This window comes from Ambystoma mexicanum, chromosome 4q (genome assembly GCF_040938575.1).
Source record: "Ambystoma mexicanum isolate Mex_15411 chromosome 4q, UKY_AmexF1_1, whole genome shotgun sequence".
NCBI lineage: Eukaryota > Metazoa > Chordata > Amphibia > Caudata > Ambystomatidae > Ambystoma > Ambystoma mexicanum.
In genome coordinates, this window is record NC_090928.1 from 550,903,552 (window position 1) to 550,925,300 (window position 21,749).

Genomic DNA, 21,749 nt, shown 5'->3' on the forward strand with positions numbered 1-21,749 from the left:
GAGCACCCTTCTTCCTCTATTTCAAAGGTGGAGCAGAGCCAGAGTGGCTTGCGCCGCTCTGGTCAGTAGGGGCAGAAGCGCAGGTGGACTGGGTACTGGGAGTGTGCAAAGGCACAATGACGATAGGTCTTGGTGCAGGCATTGGCTGAAGTGTGATGTTGGCAGTGGCAACGTCAGTTTGATGGACCAGGACCAACACTGTCCCGGCTGGGAGACTCAGAGCTGGGGTGGATAGAGCTGCAGCTGCCCCTGCAGCCTCCCCACCCTGCCTGCTTGGGGCAGCAGATGTCATCGCTGCCCCAGATCCACGTGGCCTGGTGACACCAACTTGCACTGGCACACGCCGCTTAGACTTGCTGACCTGGAAGTCAGCCTGGGAGTCATCCTGTGCCGGGTCAGGTGCCACAATGGGCTGGTCCAACAGGGGCTGAGCTGGGATGGTGTCAGCCACGTTTCCCTCAACCATGGGGGGGAGCATGGGTGTCCCTGATTGGTCCTCCACACATGGGGGTCTAGGGGCACCCTGCAAATCCTGGCCACATCCCCTACCACGCCCAACATGCCCACCTTTTGGAGGTCGGCCACCTTTGCCTCCCTTACCGCTTGGTCGGCTCCCAAACATGGCACTGATGTTGTTGTGCGTATGGGAGTTGCAGAAAACAATTGTCCTGGGCAATTGGGGGTGAAAGGGGTATGGTACTAGATGGAATTCGTACCCTAGTGCTCTAGCCAGGCTGTCTGTGACCCCTGGGGGAAGATGACGGGTCACGCAATGCACAGGCACCCCAAAAACAAAAAGTAACGTGCATGCAACCCCTCGTAGACCACGTGCGTGGAAAAATGAACCCGCACTAACACAAAAATAAGCGTATGCTTGTTACACGCAGCCTACAATGACCTCTGAACGGACACGCAACACATGGGGCAAGCACAGTTGGTAAATGCGTGCGCGACTCACCGTATGCCTGGAAAAAGAACGTGAAAAAAACACGCGTATGCGAGTTGGCAACGACCCAGCCAAAAGAAGAATTGTATGCTGTTTGAGGAGACAGGACAAAAGAAGAAGTGAACGCTGTTTGAGGAAACAGGCCCAAAAAAATAAATGAACGCAGTCAGAGGTAACAGGGAGTACGAACATGAAACGCTGTGAAGTAATCGTGTGTGAACCGACAAGAAGTACATAATTACCCACTCGCTCTCCACGAAAAGCACGTACAAGGAAATGGGGTCCTACATGTACCTTTTAAAGCAGCCCACACGTACAGCGTCACTTACGCGTGTACGCGCTTATACCCTTTCCTCCAATTACACGAGCTGACACTGCACCCGTGTTGATGGAAAAGCCCGCGCACGTCACATCACTTATGTGCATAGGCCCTTTTCTCGGATTACACGCATTCACATGCAGACGTGCAGTCACAGAAGCGATTACGCGCTAAGGGCCTTTGGTCCAATTAAATCCCGTACGTGTGCTGAGGCTTTTACGCGCTAAGGGCCTTTCCTCCAATTACACGCTGACGTGCAATTTTTTCACGTGCCAAATCACTCCGTATCAAGCTGGCCACGCAACAAAATACGGAAGACCACGCTCCTGCCCAGAAGGCCGAATTACTGCCCCCCAGAGCCCCGAGCACGCTCCCACCTGCCATCTGCTGCTGCCTGACTGCCTGCTGCCCACGTGCCCTGCTATTTGCTGCCTGCACGTCAGCCAGGGGTACATTTGCTGTGACCACCCCAGCTGGAACCGAAGACTCCCGACTGGGATACCATCGCTCCACAGCCTAGCCCCAGGACTGAGTTGCCCACCCACTCCTGCCTCTGGGGTTGCCATGTTGGGCACAACACCATCTGGCACCACTGGCAACCCCCAGCCAGAGAGGCAGAGGACCACCAGCTTCACTGCCAGGGAAGTTGGTGTCCTGGTGGAGCAAGTCCTGGGGCAGTATGACGCCTTCTTTGGAAGTTTGCGCGCCAACTATGAAGGATGGACCAGGATCTGGATGGACATCGTGACTGCCATCAACGCGGAGGGGGTGGCAGTCCGCGACTTACAACATGTCAAGAAGCGCTGGGAGGACTTCAGGTCCAGGACCCTCAACAAGGCCCGGTGCCTCTTGAAGGCAGCGGATGCCAAGGGGTGCCAGGGCCACCTGTCCGACCACCAAATGAAGGTCCTGGAACGCATACACCCAGCGCTCCATGTCCAGGTCCTTGAGAGGCAGACCCGTCTGGAGTCAAGCGGTAAGTGTACATGAATACTGATTGGAAGCTGTGCGTGTCATGGTGTGCCAGTAGTGTGCAGGCTGCACATGTGTTTTTGTAGGGCCATGTAGGGATGTGTATGTACAGGGGCGTGAGGCAGACACATGTGAGTCCTCTCAGGTGTGAGACACATCGATGGTGTATGTGTTGGTAAGCATGCAGGCCAAATGCAGATGTGGGAGCACACATGTTTGAATTTCAGTGTATGTACGTTGGCATGGTTGTGGTGTCACACATGGATGGTGGTTCCAGCTGCATGTATCTGCACTGTGTACATGTGTGTGTATTTGACAAGTGTGCAACTGTGATGCAACATGGATGAATATGACAATGATATGTAGAAGGCTGAATGCCAGATGTGACATGGATGGCGATCTCATCACTGCGACAGTTGGTGGAGATGTACACATGTATGTAAGTGTGGTGGCATGTGTGCATGTCTTGTGCATGCCCCGTGTTTAATGTGATGTAAGGCTCACCTTTGGCTGCTCATGCTGTTGTATGTGTATGGATGGTGTTGCCTGGTGCAATATTGCTGTGGAATTGCTCATGTGTGTGAGTTGAAATGGCATGTGTGTTGGTGATTGTGATGCCATATCTGAAGTGTGACACTGCCACTCATGTGCAACTGTCATGTGTGTATCAGTCCATTGTACAGTGCCCTGATGCTTCTGTCCTATCTCTCCCTTTCTGCAGCATCAACTGATGAAGAGGGCGGAGAGGGTGCTGTGGAGCAAGGCGGCAGGGATTGCACCGCCAGCCGGAGGCCCAAGGCCCGGCTCCCCTCCCTGGTTGTCATCTCGTCAGGGAGTGAGGAGTCCGGTTCCGCGTCCCAGGCCGCAGCTGCTGAGGGTAGGTCCAAGAGGCAGAGGTCGGAGTTTGACTCCTCGGCAGCAGAAGGGGCATCTGAGACCCCACAGGGTCCGACGAAGGAAGATGGCACCGAGTCATCCGGGTTGGTGGGGGGTTTGGTGGAGGAGGAGGCCGTGGAAGGGACAGACACAGGGTCTGGAGGTGGGGATTCCACTGGTGCTAGTGGTGCAGTGCAGGGGCAGGGACAGGAGGCAGCACAGGGCGCCGTGGAGGTGCCTGTGTGTAATCCTGTCCCCGATCCTGTGACTGCATCATCCTGCACCAGCAGGGATGCCTACGTCCAGACCCGTTTTCAGGGAGGGGATCCGCTTACAATAACTGGCCTTCCTCTCCCTGTGGACGTGGCTATCCGGGACCGGGTTGAGCCTGTCCTGAGTGGGATTGCGTTGCGTCAACGGGGCATGCAAGGTGACCTGCAGTGTTTTCGTGAGGACACTGCACGTCATCTCGAATGCCTCATTGACCGTGTTGACCTACTGGGACGGGTCACCAGGGCCAGATTCCTCCATTTGCTGGACCTTGTTCAGACCCCCTCCTCACCTGAACCCCCTATGCACCAGTTGTCCTCCATGCCATCATCCCACCCATGTATCACCTGGGTACCCTGTGGAGCTGCCTCTGACCCTGCGGCCAGGCTGGTGGAGGACACATCCCTGCCACAGTCGGGAGTCGGACGTCCAGCAGGGGTGGCCACCTCAACAACTGCACCCCAGCCAGTGGAGGACATGCAGGCAGCAAGAGCAGGGGCACAGGCACAGCAGCAGCAGCAGCAACAAGGTGGGAGCCATGATGGCTCGTGGCCTTCAACATCCGAGGGTCAGGCATCGGCCAGAGGGCAGGAGGACCCAGGATTGGAAGTGTCTTCCATGTGGCAGCGGTTGGCCAGGCCATAGATGCGGAGAGGCAGCAGGCGGAAGAGGCACGGCTCATGATGGTTAGGGCGGAGAACTCCATGCGGAGGGCACTGAGGTGGGCCGAGTGCCTCGAGGCAATTCGCAGGGAGTGGAGGTGAACATGTCATCGTCCCTGCGAACCCTCAGAGCCATGGAAGAGGACCGCCTCCGGGACATGGAGCGGGAGTTCGATGATGCCCTGGCCCGGGACATCGAAAAGTGAGCCGTCGGACTAACCTGCTGCCATTGTAAATAGTTTTTAGAGTTAGGTTTCCTTTTCCTTTTCCTTTGATTTGTGGTGAATGGACTATGCCACACACATTTGTATATATTTTTTGTATTAGGTAGTTTCTTAGGTAGGTTTCATTTCTTTCGTTGGGCTCATGGACCCTTGACAATGGATTGTACATAGTTGGACAATGGATTTATTTGATCTTTTCATTTGATTTTGAAAATGGATTAATGGATTTTTCTTTTGGACAATTGATTGTGCATAGTTGGACAATGGATTATTTTGAACTTTTTCTTTTGATTTCACCATGGATCAATGGATTTTTCTTTTTATGTTTCCTTTGGATTTGCGTTGGTGGTGGGAGAGTTTTGACTATTTTTCTTTATGATTAATTTGGATTGGTTGTACTTTTCATTTACTCATCTTTTGCACATGCTTTTCATTATATGTTTGCTATTTTGTTATGCTTTCATTTCATTGCTTTATTTTTGTACATTATACATTTTCATATTTTAGTTCCATGTGTGGGATTCGCTCATTGGGTTAATGCATGTGAAAATGTGGGTTTACACAATCAATGACAACCAGTGTGTGTGTGTGTGACAGACATGTGTTGATGTACATACTTGCCATTTGGTTTGTTTCATGTAATGGGCATTTGAATGTGGGGTGTATGTTATGCTTGGTTGGTTATTTGGGCAGGGGTGGTGTGCCATGGGATTGTGGTGGCCATGAGGGCCATGATTGTGGGTCATGTTGACATGTTGGGGGGGAAATGAGTGGGTGCCTGCTGGCAGGTGCCCCTCACTGCTGGGTGGTGGGGGCGCTGGGGGACATGAGTGGGACATGTGTGGGGGCCTGCTGGCTGGTGCCCCTCATGGATTGGGGGTGGGGGTGCTGGGGAACAGGAGCGGGACATGAGTGTGGACCTGCTGGCAGGTGCCCCTCACTGATGGGGGTGGGGGTGCAGGGGGACATGTGTGGGGGCCTGCTGGCAGGTTCCCCTCACTGCTGGGGGTGGGGGTGGAGGGGGACATGAGTGGGGGCCTGCTGGCAGGTACCCCTCACAGCTGGGGGGTGGGGGTGCTGGGGGACATGAGTGGGGGCATGCTGGCAGGTGCCCCTCACTGAAGGGGGTGGGGGTGCTGAGGGAGATGAGTGGGACATTAGTGGGGGACTGCTGGCAGGTCCCCCTCACTGATGGGGGGTGGGGGTGCTGGGGGTGCTGGGGGACATGAGTGGGACATGAGTGGGGGCCTCCTGGCAGGTGCCCCACACTGATGGGGGGTGGGGGTGCAGGGGGACATGTGTGGGGGCCTGCTGGCAGGTGCCCCTCATTGCTGGGGCATGGGGGTGCAGTGGGACATGAGTGGGGGCCTGCTGGCAGGTGCCCCTCACTGCTGGAGGCTGGGGGTGCTGGGGGACATGAGCTGAGGGGTGGGGGTGCTGGTGACATGAGTGGGACATGAGTGGGGGCATGCTGGCAGGTGCCCCTCACTGATGGGGGATGGGGGTGCAGGGGCACATGAGTGGGGGCCTGCTGGCAGGTGGGGGTGGGGGTGCAGGGGGACATGTGTGGGGGCCTGCTGGCAGGTGCTCCTAACTGATGGGGGGTGCGGGTGCAGGGGGACATGAGTTGGTGATCACTAGTGCAACGTGACACGTGGCCTGGCTGGGGGGCATGGCCATGGTGGACGGGCTGCCTGCGGGACATGTCCAGGGGTGCAGGGTAGTCCCCTGTGGTATGGGCTGCCTACAGGGGTCATGGAGGTGGTAGAGGGGGCACCTGGGAGGACCCACACTGCCAATTCACGTGTAGGACTCCCCACGCACCACACTGGATACACGTAACCCGCTCTGACAGCAAATTTGCGTGTGAAAGTTCCCGCGCACCCCAGTTACACACGTATGCCACTCGCACAGGGCCAATCGCGTGTGAAAGTACCCACCCACCACAGTAACACACGTACCCCGATCGCACAGGGCCAATCACGTGTGAAAGTTCCCGTGCACCCAGTAATACAGGTATCCCGCTCGCACAAGGCCAATCGCGTGTGAAAGTTCCCGCGCACCCCAGTAACACACATACCCCACTCGCACAGGGCCAATCGCATGTGAAAGTTCCCGGGCATGCCAGTAACACACGTACCCCGCTCGCACAGGGCCAATCGAGTGTGAAAGTTCCCGCACACCCTAGTAATACACGTAGCCCGCTCGCACAGGGCCAATCGCGTGTGAAAGTACCCGCGCACCCCAGTAACACACGTACCCCGCTCGCACAGGGCCAATCGCATGTGAAAGTTCCTGCACACCCCAGTAATACACGTACCCCGCTCGCACAGGGCCAATCGTGTGTGAAAGTACCCGCGCACCCCAGTAACACACGTACCCCGCTCGCACAGGGCCAATCGAGTGTGAAAGTTCCCGCGCACCCTAGTAATACACGTAGCCCGCTCGCACAGGGCCAATCGCGTGTGAAAGTACCCGCGCACCCCAGTAACACTCGTACCCCACTCACACAGGGCCAATCGTGTGTGAAAGTTACCACGCACCCCAGTAACACACGTACCCCGCTTGGACAGGGCCAATCGCGTGTGAAAGTTCCTGCGCACCCCAGTAATACACGTACCCCACTCGCACAGGGCCAATCGCGTGTGAAAGTACCCACGCACACCAGTAACACACATACCCCACTCGCACAGGGCCAATCGCGTGGGAAACTCCCCACGCCGGGGTGTACTTGTATTCGGAGGGGTGCGTGGGGAGTTTTACTGCCATTTTCGTGGTTCGGGGCCTGTGACCCATGTATGGGATTTGTGCGCTGTGCATGGCGCACGGGGAGGGGTTGGGGGCATAACTGGCACTGCTGCAGGGTCGCTGCGCCACTCTGCGCCACAGCTGGTTTTGGAGGCTAAAATCCTTGAATACGCTGTGCGCGGAAATGGATTTTAGCGCACGCGTCTGGCGCAGAAAATCGCACGCGCACACTGTGCGCCAGCCGCGTGCACCACTTGTGCGCTGAATTCTATGAATTACCCTGTATGTTTATCCTTGAAACAGGAACACCAGCAGTCCATTTTCTGGATGTCAAGATATATCCAGAGAATAGTAAGCTACAAACAACTATTTTCAGGAAACCTACTGATGTTAACAACAGCCTCTTCTTCACCAGTCACCACCCGAAGCATCTGAAAAACAACCTACCACTAAGTCAGCTTCAAAGAATCAAACGGATTGTATCAAAGGATTCATCATATAAGGAAGCGGAAGGAGAACAAATCTCACATTTTGAAGACAGAGGCTTTCCGAAACTGATTCTATCACAAGCCGTAGAGAAATGTCAATTGAAGCAGAGAACTCAACTTTTCAATCAACAGAAAAGATTGGACAAAGACAATCCTCCATTAATCTATTTATCCCAGTACTCTACAAAAAGCGTACAAATCAAAAGGATATTACATAAAAACTAGAAAATCACGAGATTGGACCCACAACTTTGCATACTCTTTCCAAAACCACCATCAATGGCTTACAACAGAGGTAGAAATCTAAGAGACTCCTTAGTGAAAGCACAAAGAACTAATAAAGTAAAACAACAATTTTTCTCAAAGCCAAAAAAGGGACATTTCCCTGTTTAAATTGCTGTCATTGTAATAATGTACAAAAAAGGTCACTTATTAGGCACCCCTATACGGGACAAAAAATAAACTTACAAGACTTTGCAACATGTGAAAGCAAATGTGTGATATATGGACTGATCTGCCCATGCGGGAAATATTACGTTGGTCAAACAATGAGACAAATAAAGGACTGGATAACATAACATAAATCCAACATTAGAACGAGTAACATGAAATATCCAGTTACCAGACATTTCAAAGAACATCATCACACGATTTCACAATTAAGGTTTGTGATTCTTGAATCAGTTACATGACCACCAAGAGGAGGCAATTTACAGCAGATACTAGCCCCTAGAGAGATGTTCTGGGTCCATAGGTTAGAAGCCCTTGAACCCAGAGGGATGAATGAAGAGTTTTCTTGGAATGTATTCTTATGAATTGGTAAAATGACGAACAATTGCAAAAATAGATGTTCTAGTATCTTGAACACAAGTAAAATGTACACAGGTCATCACACTAACAACATCTGCATGTACTTGAACAAATATTGTCACATTTTTTCACATGAAGAACTGTTTAACCTGTGAAATGACTGAATGTTGAATATGCTCTCTGGTAATCATATGACAAAAGAATGACATTCTGCAAAACGATATGATGAACGAAGAATATGCAAGGATGTCAATTTATTTGAACAACAGTGTAATCAGTGGGTGACCATGATGAGATCTTTTGCCATTATGAGAATAATGCAAACAAAATATCTGAAAATGACGTTGTGATATGATGGAATGACCATCTTAATCATTTAATACAGGACAGATGGTCTTAACATGTGACATTCGAAAACATAGTGTTAGCTGGACAATAACACAACATTAAATAGCCTTTGATAAGCAGAATGCTCATTTGGGCATTACAATTATACACTGTGGGCCTGATCACGACTTTGGCGGCGGTATTAGCCCTACCGCCGAACTCCCGAGCGCTAATAGCGCCGGATCACGAGTTCGGCGGTAATGTAATTCCCCATTCCCCATTGAGCCCATTCGGGAATGCCCCATTCCCCATTGGGCTCAATGGGGAAAATTTGAGCTCTTACCGCCGGCGGTAATAGCGTGAATTTTCGGCAGATTTCCCCCCAGCCAAGAGCTGGGGCGAAATCCACCGAAGTCCTGATTTGGCGGACCCTTAAATCCGGCGGTAATAGCGCGACCGCCAGATTTAAGGGTTACCGCCAAAGTCGTGATGAGGCCCTGTATGTACATCCATTAAAAGACTAGGGCATTATTTTGGCAGGAACAAGTTCCATTATGTAATATGAAATTCTGATTTAATACTTCGGAACTACGGTCCCCAGAATTCCACATATTTCTTGATCTCCGTGTAAAAGAGCTCAACTCACGAAAAATATTCAATGTGTAGTAATGAACACATTATGGGGCGTATTGTGAAGCATATGTCATCACGTGGAACTACGGTTCCCACAATTCATCTGCATTTAATGACCACGAGCACGTAGGAAGGTGACTATTCGAGAGTATAAAGGCCCGCCTTGGTCATGAGCCTCACCTAGGCTAAATGTTTGGTTAGTCTTATAACAACTAATCCAAGCAGTTGACACATGCAGTAATTTGAACACCTGTAACTGTGGTTCTCATAGGCCCATATGATCACATGACCATGACCAGAGAGTCAGGTGACTATATCTTAGGATCGTTGCCTAGCAATGAGCAGATTCGTTGTAGACACAAAGGACACGGCAGTACTTTTCCGGAGAGCGAGCATTAACCAGAATTAAACAGGTAAGCTCTGTAAACACTACCGGGCACAAGAGAAAATAGATTATAGTCTATGGGCCTCATTACGACCCTGGCGGAATTCGCGGTGCAAAATGCACCGCGGAGCATGGCGGAAAGCCGCCGATAGCGCCATGGGGGTTGGCGGATTTACCACCCCATGCCGACCTTGGCGGAGCGGTAAATCCCCAATCCCCATTTTACCCTTCCCCATTCCCATTCTTGCCCCATAGGGTATAATGGGAGTGGGGAAGGAGTTAATTACGCCGCCGTAAAGTACGGCGGCGTAATTAACAACAAGGTCCCTTAGCGCCATGGTTTTCTCCGCCCGGTAAAACCAGGCGGAGAAAACCTCCATGGCGCTAAGGGAACTCGTAGTAGGGCGGACGGGTCCGCCGCGATTACCGCTGGCGGTATCCCACTCCGCCAGGGTCGTAATGAGGCCCTATGTATTCTAACTCTAACTCATTTTTGTAGACGGAACCTGCAGTCAAAAACAGAGACGGCTAATACACCAGTTGGGAATACCACAGATATCCGAATGGTGAGTTCTCTCGTCATTAGCATTTTACATTTGACTTTTAAACTGTTATGCGTTCGAATTATAAACATGAATACTTACTTAGCACACACTTATCATTCTAGGAGACACATGTGCAGATTTCACTAAATAAGGAATCGGTGGAGACATTTAGAGTGTGCTAGTATTGGATTAGCAAGAAGACCTTTCCTACCTACAATCAGGTACTTACCTTACTGATGAACATTGACGCCACTAGATGACGTTTCCATGATCTCACAACGAAATGGCAGTAGATACAAAGAAGACATTTGATGAAGTTCTGTTTGGGAATTGATTATTTTTGGAATACTTTTGAACTAATTCTGCTCCTGAAGAAGAGAGATATAATCTCTCGAAACGCATAGAGCTCTGTAGAGAATTAAGTGATTTATTTCTGAAATTGTTTTTGAAGTGTTTTTGGGAGTCTTATTACTTATTATTATCTAATTGTTTTTTTAAGTGAATTGAACTCACATGTAAAAAAGTTGTCTTTTTCTTTTTCTTTTTGAAATGAAAAAATACAGATACTAACAAAGTGAATTAATTTCTGAGACTGAGTTATATGATAAATAAGTACATTGGTTTTACCCACCCTGCATCCTTCAAACGTTCATATTGAGACATCACTAAATAATTGAATATACTTTAATTTTGATTGGAAAACTATTTTTTCCATTACCCAACAGTGTGCAGGGGACAGGATTCCTATTACCAATAGGAACTCTATTGTGTTCATCAAGTAGATGAAGTCTATACAATTGTTATATTTAGCTCTGTTTTCTAACTGTGAAACCTTTTTTTTGTTGTTTTTTAATTTTGTATTTTTTTAATTTCTTTTTTAGTAGGTGATGCCAGGAAGTAAGGTGGGGGAGTGAAGTGAGGAAGGAGCACCAATCACAGATATGGAGGGGCAGGTGCATATGGATGTGCCTTAAATGTAAGGTAGGGGGCAGTGTTCCTAATGATCCTTGATTACAATATCAAAAGCACTTTGGAAATGCTCACCCTTGGAGAGTGGTGTTTTGCAGTATATACATAGTACTATTGTCTTGCAAAGATATGGATCAACAGCCTCTTTTATGGCTTGCAAGGTATCTGGTCGGATATTCTGCCCCACATGAGTGGCCTGTATGGTGGCAGTAGCGGTTGAGGAAGATGAGGTAGAGGAAGAGAGTCTACTACTTCCTGAAACACGAGCAGCCATTCTAACATTATCCCCATGATTGGATTTGATGTGGCGTCACATGGAGGTGGTCCCGTAGGAGTACCCATGTTGTCTGCGACTGAGTGCAATCTTGCACTCAGTGCATTTAACCTTTGCAGCCTTAACCTACGGTACATCCCCAATGGTGGTAAAACAACTGCCATGGGGAGGAGGAATGACCATGGCTAATGCCATTTTTTAGCTAGGAGGTGTGGAATTGCACAGTTTTTACTTGAAACATTTTTGAGATTGGCTGAAAATGTTGAAATATTGGGGTTAAGTAGGATATTAGGAAGTTCTAGCACATTAGGGTGCACTGGTAAAAACCTATGAAATTCACAGAAAATGCTTTGTTAAAGGGAGATCCTGGTTACAAGTAAAACTGAAAAAAACTGTAATTTGCCAGTTATGGTAAGCTAAGCAACCATAACTTGTGCCACCACTGTGCACTGCTAAGACTAGAACCAGGACGGCAAAGATGACATCACAAATTTCATTGATGACATCACTGATTACATCACATATCTAGGGCACTTGTTTTAGTCCACTGACATATCTAGGATAGCTGTTTTTGTTCACTGACAGTCAGAAAATGAAAATTAAAAAGGTGCTATATAGCTAGATGTTAAATTTGTCATGTGTTCTTAAAGTACCTCAGTTTGGGTTTGGTGTTAGCTCATGGTACACATACACAGGGCAATGAGCAGGCCTCAAACAAACAATCCATTTGTATACATGAACATGAACTTCAATGTAATTGGCATTTTCTGGTGCTCTTGTTTCTTTATTCTTTACTTTTGTTTCTCTGTACATGCCTCTAATTTGTAGGCATTGTGGTTCTTCATATGCATTGTTTGTACTAACACAAGTGTGTAGTTAGTTGTTAATTATTAGCTTTTTATTCAATGTTTAACATCACTCAAAACTCTGATAAGGTCATTCATTATTTTCAGAGCCAAAATTACCAGATTAAAAATACTGTACTTCTGTGGTGCATGCTGCACCTATTTCGTATCTGTACATGGTATTTGGTTGTTTTATTAACAAGAACACTCCAATATAACATTTTGTTTAATTGAGTACATGTTTTAATACAAAGAGCAGTTCATGCGACCACTCCCGATCATCCCTGATATATTGCTACCAACATTGTAAACACAAGCACTTGTACAAACTTTTAATCAGAATTAATTTGATATGTGTTGTTATCAGTGATGTCATCAATGATGTTTTGTTATGTCATCTTTGATGTCTTGGGTGTTAGTCTTGGCAGTGCATGGCGGTAGTGCGAATTATGTTTGCTTAGATTACCATAACTGCCAAATCTCTGGGGTTTTTCGGTTTTACTTGTAACCACAACATAACTTCAACACAACTTTTTCAGTGGTTTTTATTAGTGCAATTTAACCATAACATCCTATTAACAAAGGTTTTTCTGCGAATAATATATGTATAGCAACAGTTTATTCTAAACTAAGAAAAGAAATAGCACGTGGACTGTCTTGATCCGTGCAGTAACTGGAATGGGACAGACCCTACTTAGCTCTTCTTGGTCTTGTAATTTGTGCTTATTTATTAGGCAACATGGCCCGAGGGGCCCTGCCACTTCCTCGCTTTTAAGCTGGTTACTGCATCGATGGGAGTCCTGGATGCCTATCGTTTCACTGGCCATGGCCAGTGACTTTTCACTTCATCATCACTGCAGCTGCAAAAATACTGTATGTATGTGTATATTTTTTGTAGTGTATATAGTTAATACAAACCTTTTGCACAATTGATTAATTACAAAATAACAACATTCCAGCAGGATAACAATTAAAAAATACTCATGTAAACAAAACGTTTACTTCTGACTTCAATTAAGTTAAGATTAGCACGTGCATTTGAAACATTTGAAAAGAGGAAGAAATGGCACGCAAAGCTTCTTTCCACACATGGTATGCCACTGCGGAGTAAACAATGGCTTCAGCCCCAAACATCAAACTCCAAAATTGGACAAGCCCACTGTAGCTTCTAATGTAACCATCATGAAGTAAGTAAATAACGGGCAGTTTCAAGCCCCAATCCACATATATGGCAAGTCCTATCTTTACGTGGCAATTTGGTCCAACACCCAGTATGTTCTCTGGACAGGAAAATATTAAAGCGCAACTATGCAATAAATCTGTGAATATTATGCGAGCATATTACAGTCAAATAAGTAGCTAAGTGATTAAGATGGAATTTCTGGGTGCTATAGATTTCAGAGATTCCCTTATTGTTTAAGTAAGTAATGTTAGATATAAAATCAAAATCACTACCTTTCTTCCTTAAAATATTACATAAATTAGGCATTAAAACAAATTTATCAAGCTCTACTTCATTATTATTAAAATAAGTAATAGCAGTTGCTCTAAGCTGTGCTAAAATCTGGTTAGTGCAAGTCTGTCAGTAAAATCTTGCAAGATAACTAAAAATATTGTGTGCACTGGGAGGGGACATATAAATATCCAGAAAAAGTTTACATTGTTGGTGAAGTCATAAGGAGCGACTAGATGGGACACCAAGCTCACAACGTAATGCTTCCACTGGAACCCGGGGAGGGAGCTTGGAGGATGGAGCACAAAATGTTCCCTTCAGGTTTTTCTACCCACTTTAGCATGAAGGACCACCAGACCATAAATAATCCCTGGTAATATACTAAAGCAATAAATGGAGACTAGCTCCTCAATATGTTATCCGCCTTTCTTATGGATAAAACGTTTTAATACCAACCATTTTTTCCATATTTTGATCTTTACCAAATCACCATAGAAATTCAGCGTCAGTTTATTAGTAATCAGGGCACCCAAGTAGATGTATCTATCAACAATTTCGAGAGGGGAGCCATTAAGAGTCCAAACACATTTCATTTTGGAGGAATTCTTGCCAAATACCATTATTTTGGTTTTTAAGCTATTGATTTTTAGAGAGTTTGCCTCGGCATAAGCTGTTAATGAGTCCAATGACCACTGCAATTCTATGGGGGTTTTATCAAGCAGAATGGTATCATCTGCATACCCTAACTCAGAAACCGGGACCCGTTCAATGATCAATGCGGGGTGGGAGTTATGTGTAGATTCAATAGTCAAGCCCATATCAAAAACATATACATTTTAAAGCAGGGGTACAAGGGTGTATCCTTGTTTAAGACCAATATTAGTAATAATGTCATTTGTAGGTTCACCTAACTGATTCACTCGCCCTACTACTGACGTGTTAGAATACGGAGAGATGACAAAATACAGCAGTGTGGGATCAATTCCCCATTCACCCAGTTTGGACCAGAGTAAAGGGCGGGACACAGTGTTGAAGGCTTTATTGAAATCCACAAAACAAATGTATAGGTTGCCTGCTGTAGTTCTAAAATACGGATATATGTAGTGAGCTTAGATTGTGTAATGTACTGTGTCCCTTCCGTAACCCAGTTTGTAACAAGGAGAGTAAATTATGTAATTAGTGCCCACTTGGAAAGTTTTTTTGAGATGATAGTTGAGAAAATCTTGGAACTAATATCTAGCATAGCTAGTAATCTATAGTGAAGGTAATTAGCCCGACCACCCTTCTTAAAGATAGGTATAAGTATCGATTTCCTCCAGCTCTCAGGAATCCAGCCTGTTTTCAATATCTTTGCAAACAATATTTCCAGTACAAAGGACCAAAAAGGTAAATTGTTCTTGTATATAATGTTTGACAGCATTTTTGGGCCAGGTGCCCAAGAGCTATTGAGTGATTTAATTATTATTTCAATATCTTCCACTTAAACCAGCCATGAAATCAGCAGTAAGAATGTAGGAAATAGGTTTCTCTAAAATCTTAGGACTATAGAAAAGTTTTGAAGTAGTTTCACCATATCCGTGTGTTGATGGGATTACATTCTAATTCACATTGGCCATTAAAGAATTTTCTAACCATGACCAGAATATTCTGTTATCACTACTCCAAAGGAGTCTGAATAAGAACTTCCAATCACCACAACTAATAGAGGATTTATAATCAGGCAGCCACTGTAGCTGTAAAAAGACCAATTTTTTTCTATAGCCGCAGGTATATAACTGAAGATACCCTCGGATATCTGTAGACTTTTAAAGCCGCAAATATCAGAACCCCCCCCCAAAAAAACTTGCATGACCCCCTAAGGCCCTCACCAAGTGTCCCCCTCCTATGTACCTGCTCCCCGCACACCAATGATGGCCTCCTCGCTTACCCTGAGCTCTCCCATTCCCTCCACAACACACTGTTTCGGTGATGCAGTTTGCTATGAAATGTTGAGTATTTGCAGCTATTCTGTCCTTAGCCGAGGTTACAGAAAAACTTTGTGTTGCAAACTGTGTCCATAGAGCCCCTCCAACTCTCAAATTTTACTTGGTGTCCTCTTACCTGCCCCACCTCTGGACTGATAGCATATGCATGTTTTTTTTTTACCTGCAAATGGCTTTGTTCCTGTGTTCCATTTTTGGATACCCTTGGCTATGGCCGCGACTTCTCTTGCATCGAATTTTCTTAATAACTTCTTTAGTTTTCAACTACATTTTGCAGTCTGGCGGTACCCACGTGCCCCTAATTGTCATTAGAATTTCAGCCAAATTCGTTACATGAGTCAAAAGTTATTAGCAATTCATTTTTCCAGGTTTCTATAGTAGTCTGACTCACCTTAACTATAGGCGATCACTGCACAAAAATATATATATTACAGAGTTGTCAGTATACACCCTGTAGTTATGGTCAAGTTGCTCAACCTATAGGAAGAGCAGTTTTTGGGTAGCTCATAACTTTTATGTTGTTCGACAATTCAAACCAAATATTGGAAAATAAGAATATGGCCCCCTATGAATGTTTTTGCAAAGTTTTGTGAGGTTTTGTTAATGGGGGGGGGGGCATTTTATGGGATGGTCATGATTGCCATGACGGATACACAAACCAAAGGCTTCGTTCGCAGACACTGCGGTAGAAATGTGCTTGAAAAAATATCTTTGGGTTTGTTTGAAGGATAAAAGAGTTTTTGGGAAGAGTAGGAGATACATAGCATTTTGAAATGGAAGCATTTTATTTATGAAAAGGGGATGTGTGGTTGTTGCCGAGTCTGCTGTCATTTTGACTTTCCGCGGACATTATGGACGTGGACATGACTCTGAGGGCATACTTTGATGAATGTACATGGACATGTGTCGGCGAACATCTTATATTACAATCTATATATGTTTGTAAAGACAAAAATATATTTTATTGGCTATTGAACTGTATACACTATTTAGAATGTATTTGAATTTTACTGAAGGATGTGGACACCGACCCTGGACAGAGTAATTTGTTGTCAGTAATTATGGAACTAGTTATATGTGCATAGTAATGTAGTTATTGGGGTTACTGATTTTAATAAGACTGATACTATGCATGGATATCTAGCTGTATATGTTAAGAAAGCTGAAATATGGCTCTCCGGGCGTACTTGAATTAATGAACACAAACATATGTCTGCAGAGTTATTATACTGAAATCTATCTGTGCTTGTTTTTCACTAAAGAAAAGAAAATATAATGAGATATAGAACATACTAAATGTATTTAGATACAGTTTTAAACATATATTTACTTGTTTGACCCTCATAAGAAGCACATTGTATGTCCTATGTTTGGTACAGCATTTGTGTAATTTAATGAGTAAATATATGTGTAAGCAATATTAAGTAGGCATTTGTTAGATTTGCCTATGTTTTTGAGTAATACAATGTAATTACATTCAAACCAACTACTTGTTTTCTACACATACACTATAGTAGCCTGAAGTGGCTGTGGGACCAGTGTGGTATATTATGCCTACTGTTGTGAAGGTTTCCTGCCAATAAATACTTGGATATGTGTCAAGGTACTAGGTTTACAGTTATTTCGGTACCATCTGCATTGCACCTTAAAAACATTAGTATCACATATTGGCCATGTGAATCTATATGTATGCTGGATCGATTGTCTGAATTGTAAAAAGAGCATAATGTTCCATGATTTACATTTTTCAGAAGCTGCTGAAATGGAATGGATACAGACACAAATCGTTCATTAGGGATGTTCCCTTGTGAAACATGGTGGCAGAGAGCGCATTTATGTTTCTACGTGTATGAAATCTGCAAGATTTCATTTATAGGTCTGTACTTTGTTTCTAGTACTTGTAGTAGGCACATTAGGAATTCGTGTGGATCTTCGTGAGTGTTTACGGGGAATGTAATCATTGCTATCGAGTGGTCCAATTTTTGCCTTATACCTGAGACACTGTAGGTACTATCAGGATTATTTATGACATTTATGTGAAGGATGAGCATTTGCATACACAACTAGTCTGAAAATGTTTAAGTAAATGTTCTCAACAATTGGGGGAAGTGAAGATTGATTGCTGCATTTGCATATCAAGTTGCAAAATGTAACGAGACCAGAGAATTTTGCTCTACCTCGTTTGATGGATCTGCAGTTCTTTCCTTTTTGGGTGGGATTGCAGGGAGATCTGGTATAGCTTCTGTTTTATTAGTTGTCTTTATAAAGGTTTACTTTTTTGAGGTACAGTGTGTATATCCAGATTTAGAGTGTACGGTGCATGCAGCCTGTTGTATTCTAGGATGCTTGGAATGTTAGCATTGATTTTGGTTGCATCAAAGTTGATTAAGAAGGGAACATTGAGTGTACACAGACATGAAAGTGCTACCTAACTCATTTCTTCTTTGAAGATTGTCCTGCCAATGTCAACTAGTGCGTTGATGAGTTTTAGACCTTGTGACTTGTGAATAGTGACAGAGAGAATTGTTCTCTGCGTACATACATGTCTTTAAAAAAAAAGGCTACATGCTGTTGCGCAGGGGATTTATTTCAGGTTTGTTAAAGTGGATGTTGACAAACTGGGTACTGTTTTCATTTGCATATGTTTGGAAGCTAACAACTGTACCAATTGCTCCATTGAAGAAACCTTGTTCTATGACGAGGTTACATTTTAGTATTACTCTGAAGTTGAGACAGAGCGTTAACAATTTTTCTAATCCAGCGTTGTTTAAATATTCTTTTCTACTCTATTTAGACGTGCTGTTGCTTGTTGACACATAGGCCATGTCATGCCATACATTTCTAGTTTGTCTGTGGAGCAGATATGCACTAAAGATTGCCTTGTTTTTTTCAACATTGTGTTGTTGAATTGGTTACAGCTTGCCAAGTTTGGCATTAAGCACATGCATTTTAGATTTTGTTGAGTTAATTGTTCCATCCCATCAGAGGCAGATGCGTTTTGTCCGTACTGCTCATGTATTACACTAGTTTGTACTGTGGATTTTGCATCTTCAGTAATCAGACCAGCTCTAAACCTTTAAAAAATGTGAGCATATGTTAGATCTGCAGACTGTTGTATATTTTGGGTCAGTTCTCTGTAGAGAATATGATGCCACAAATTTGCATTGCCAATGCTGGTGAGTGTATTATGACATTGTTTGTGGTTTAATGTATGGAATATTGGTTGGCCTTTCACTGGTGTTAACTGTAGGAGGTCTCCATAAACAATAACATCTTTCCCTTCAAATAGATTTTCTTAATCAGTTTTAAGGATTCTTAGATGATTTAAAGCTAGTATGAGGTTAGAAACCATGCTCACTTCATCTACTAGGAGGACATTAATTTGTTGTAGAATTCTGCATACTTCAGTCGCAGCTTCTGTTGACAATTGCACTACTCTAATTTGTTTTGGTGTTCTACTGGGAGGAGAAGTAGTCGGTGTAAAGTTACACCTCCTGTATTGTATGCAGTGAGATCTGTGGGGACTCTTACAACGGCTGAAAGTTTGTTGTTTGTTACTTCTTCTAGATATTTACTGATAGTTTTAATTATGAAAGTTTTGCCAGACCCAGCTTCACCACTTACATACAAGAGCTGAGGCTTGTAATTTGTAAAACTGGGCATATTTTCATGTTTTAGTCCATGATCAATTCCTTCAGTGACATCCAGGTAAATGGTGAGTTGTTCAACATGTAGCTGTGATTTGAGCACTGAAAAATCCTCTTTAGATTGTTTGGATTGATACATGGTATTTTCAACCTCATTCATTGCTATGTTTGCCATGTTCTGGATTAGCTGGTTGGCTGCATTCAAGATAGTCTTTGTTTAGTATAGTTTCTATTTCTGCTTCTTGTTGGCATTCATTTTCCAACATTTGTTTATACTGTTTAAAATTCTCATTTGTTATACTGATTTAATTTGCCTTGAATGCAGCTTCAAAATGCGTCATGGCAACCTAACAATTTTTGTCTCTTTGCTCTAAGGTTTAAATAGTTGTAAGATGTATTTATTTATTTATTTATATATTGTATTAATTCAGTATTCCTAATGTTCCTATACACAAGGTGTTTCAAGGTGCAACAGGACAAGGGGGGACAGGGATGAAGAAAAATTAAAAATGAAAACGGTCCTACTAGGCCTAGCTAATTTGGATCAAGCAAGTGCAGTAACAGGAAGTGTAGGAGAGAGGGTCTGGGTGAGTGCCAGTCAGGGTGTAAGGGACCATGGGTTAAGCAAGTGCCAGGGGAGGCCAGGTGGACAGAGCAAGGGTAATGCAGAAAGTACAGGGGAGAGAAGGTTCACGTGCTAAGTGTGAGTGAACAGGGCTAGAAGAGCTGAAGGGGTGCAGGCCCAGCTAACCTTGTGCAGAGGGAGGGAACCCAGAAGGGTAAGTGCAGGTTGGGTGGGGTCAGGGAAGACCAAGTGCAGGAGTAGCCTGGTTGAGAAGGGCCAGGTGCACTGCAAAAATCTGAAGGAACAAGACAGCCAATTAAAAGAGGAAGAGGGGGACATTATCAGGGAAGGGGGAAGGGAAGGAGGATGTGAAAAGGAGGGTCTTGAGAAGCTTCTGGAATTTACGAAGATGTGGCTCAACTCTGAGAGGGGCAGGTAGGTCATTCCAGAGAGAGGCACCTGTGGATGAGAGAGATCTACCCCCTGCTCTCTGCTTGGATAAGCATCTGTTCTGCAGAGAGTTGAAGCTAGAAGACCAAAGGGCTCTAGCAAGGAGGTATTTAGGGAGAGAGAGCTTGTTGTAGCGGGGTCCAAGGCCGCAGACAGACTTATGGATGATACAGGGGGTCTTGAACTTGATCCTTTCTGCAACTGGGAGCCAGTGGAGAGATGTCCGGGCTGAAGAGATGCAGTCCCTGGGCTTGAGACCAAGGATAAGTCTTGCAGTCCTATTGTGGATTAGTGGAAGGGAGCAAAAGGAGGAGTTAGGAAGATTGAGGAAGAGGCTGTTGCAGTATTCCAGTCTGTAGGGTACCAGAGCTCTAGAGACACTGATTTTCTGGGGGAAGTTGAGGAAAGGGAGAATGCCTCTGAAGAGTTGCAGCTGAAAGTGGACCTTCTCTGCAAGGTCCATGATGTGAGAATAGAGAGTAGTCAAAGATGACACCAAGATCTGTAGTCTCACAGGAGGGTGAGAGGAGGGCCCAGGTAATAATGTTCTCTATGCTGATGAGTTACAGGATAACTTTACATGGTTAATAAGGTTGGGATTGGTAAGCTTTACTAGGCTTCTTTAACAATTTAAGACAGTATATTTTCCATTTGTCTCATCTGGCATAACATTATTGTTTTAGGAATAGATGTTTGGTGCTCCTCTGGATTGATATTCTTTTCTCCAGGAGAAGTGTTCTACTTCTCCGAGAGGAGGACAATTTTTTTGTAGATTAAGTGCAGCATGGCAATAAAAAAATGTTGAAATGATTGTGATACATTGACTGGATAAAGAGAGCAGAGTACTTCTGGACTTTTTCTTTTCTAGTCCTTCTTCATTTTGGTTTGCAGTGCGAAGTGAGTCATGAAAGCCATCTGATGTATATTCTGCAAAATGTAAAGTAACAAACCATGTGGGTGGGCCTAGGTTCCTTAACATACAACGTACATCAGCATGAAGTTGGAACTAGTATTCCTTTGTACCAGGATGTTTACAAAGAGATTTGTGATACTTGAATGCAAAACTTCATCTTTGTCTTTGATCTTTTGAAGGATTTGAGTAGCTGACATGATTCAGAACTGAGAGCCTTTTCTTAGCGTGTGTTCAAATCCGTAACATAGAGTTGCTATTTCACTTTGGAACAAGAAGTGGAAAATATAGTCAACATTCTGCTGGAATTTTGGGTCTTCAGAGTACATTTGTAAAGAATGATATTTAGATGCACTGATTTATGTTGGTCTGTCATTGGTCATTGTATCTTCCTCCCTTTCCTGTGAGAAAGAGAAGTGGAAACTTGCTTTTATAGATTTCTCCCATAT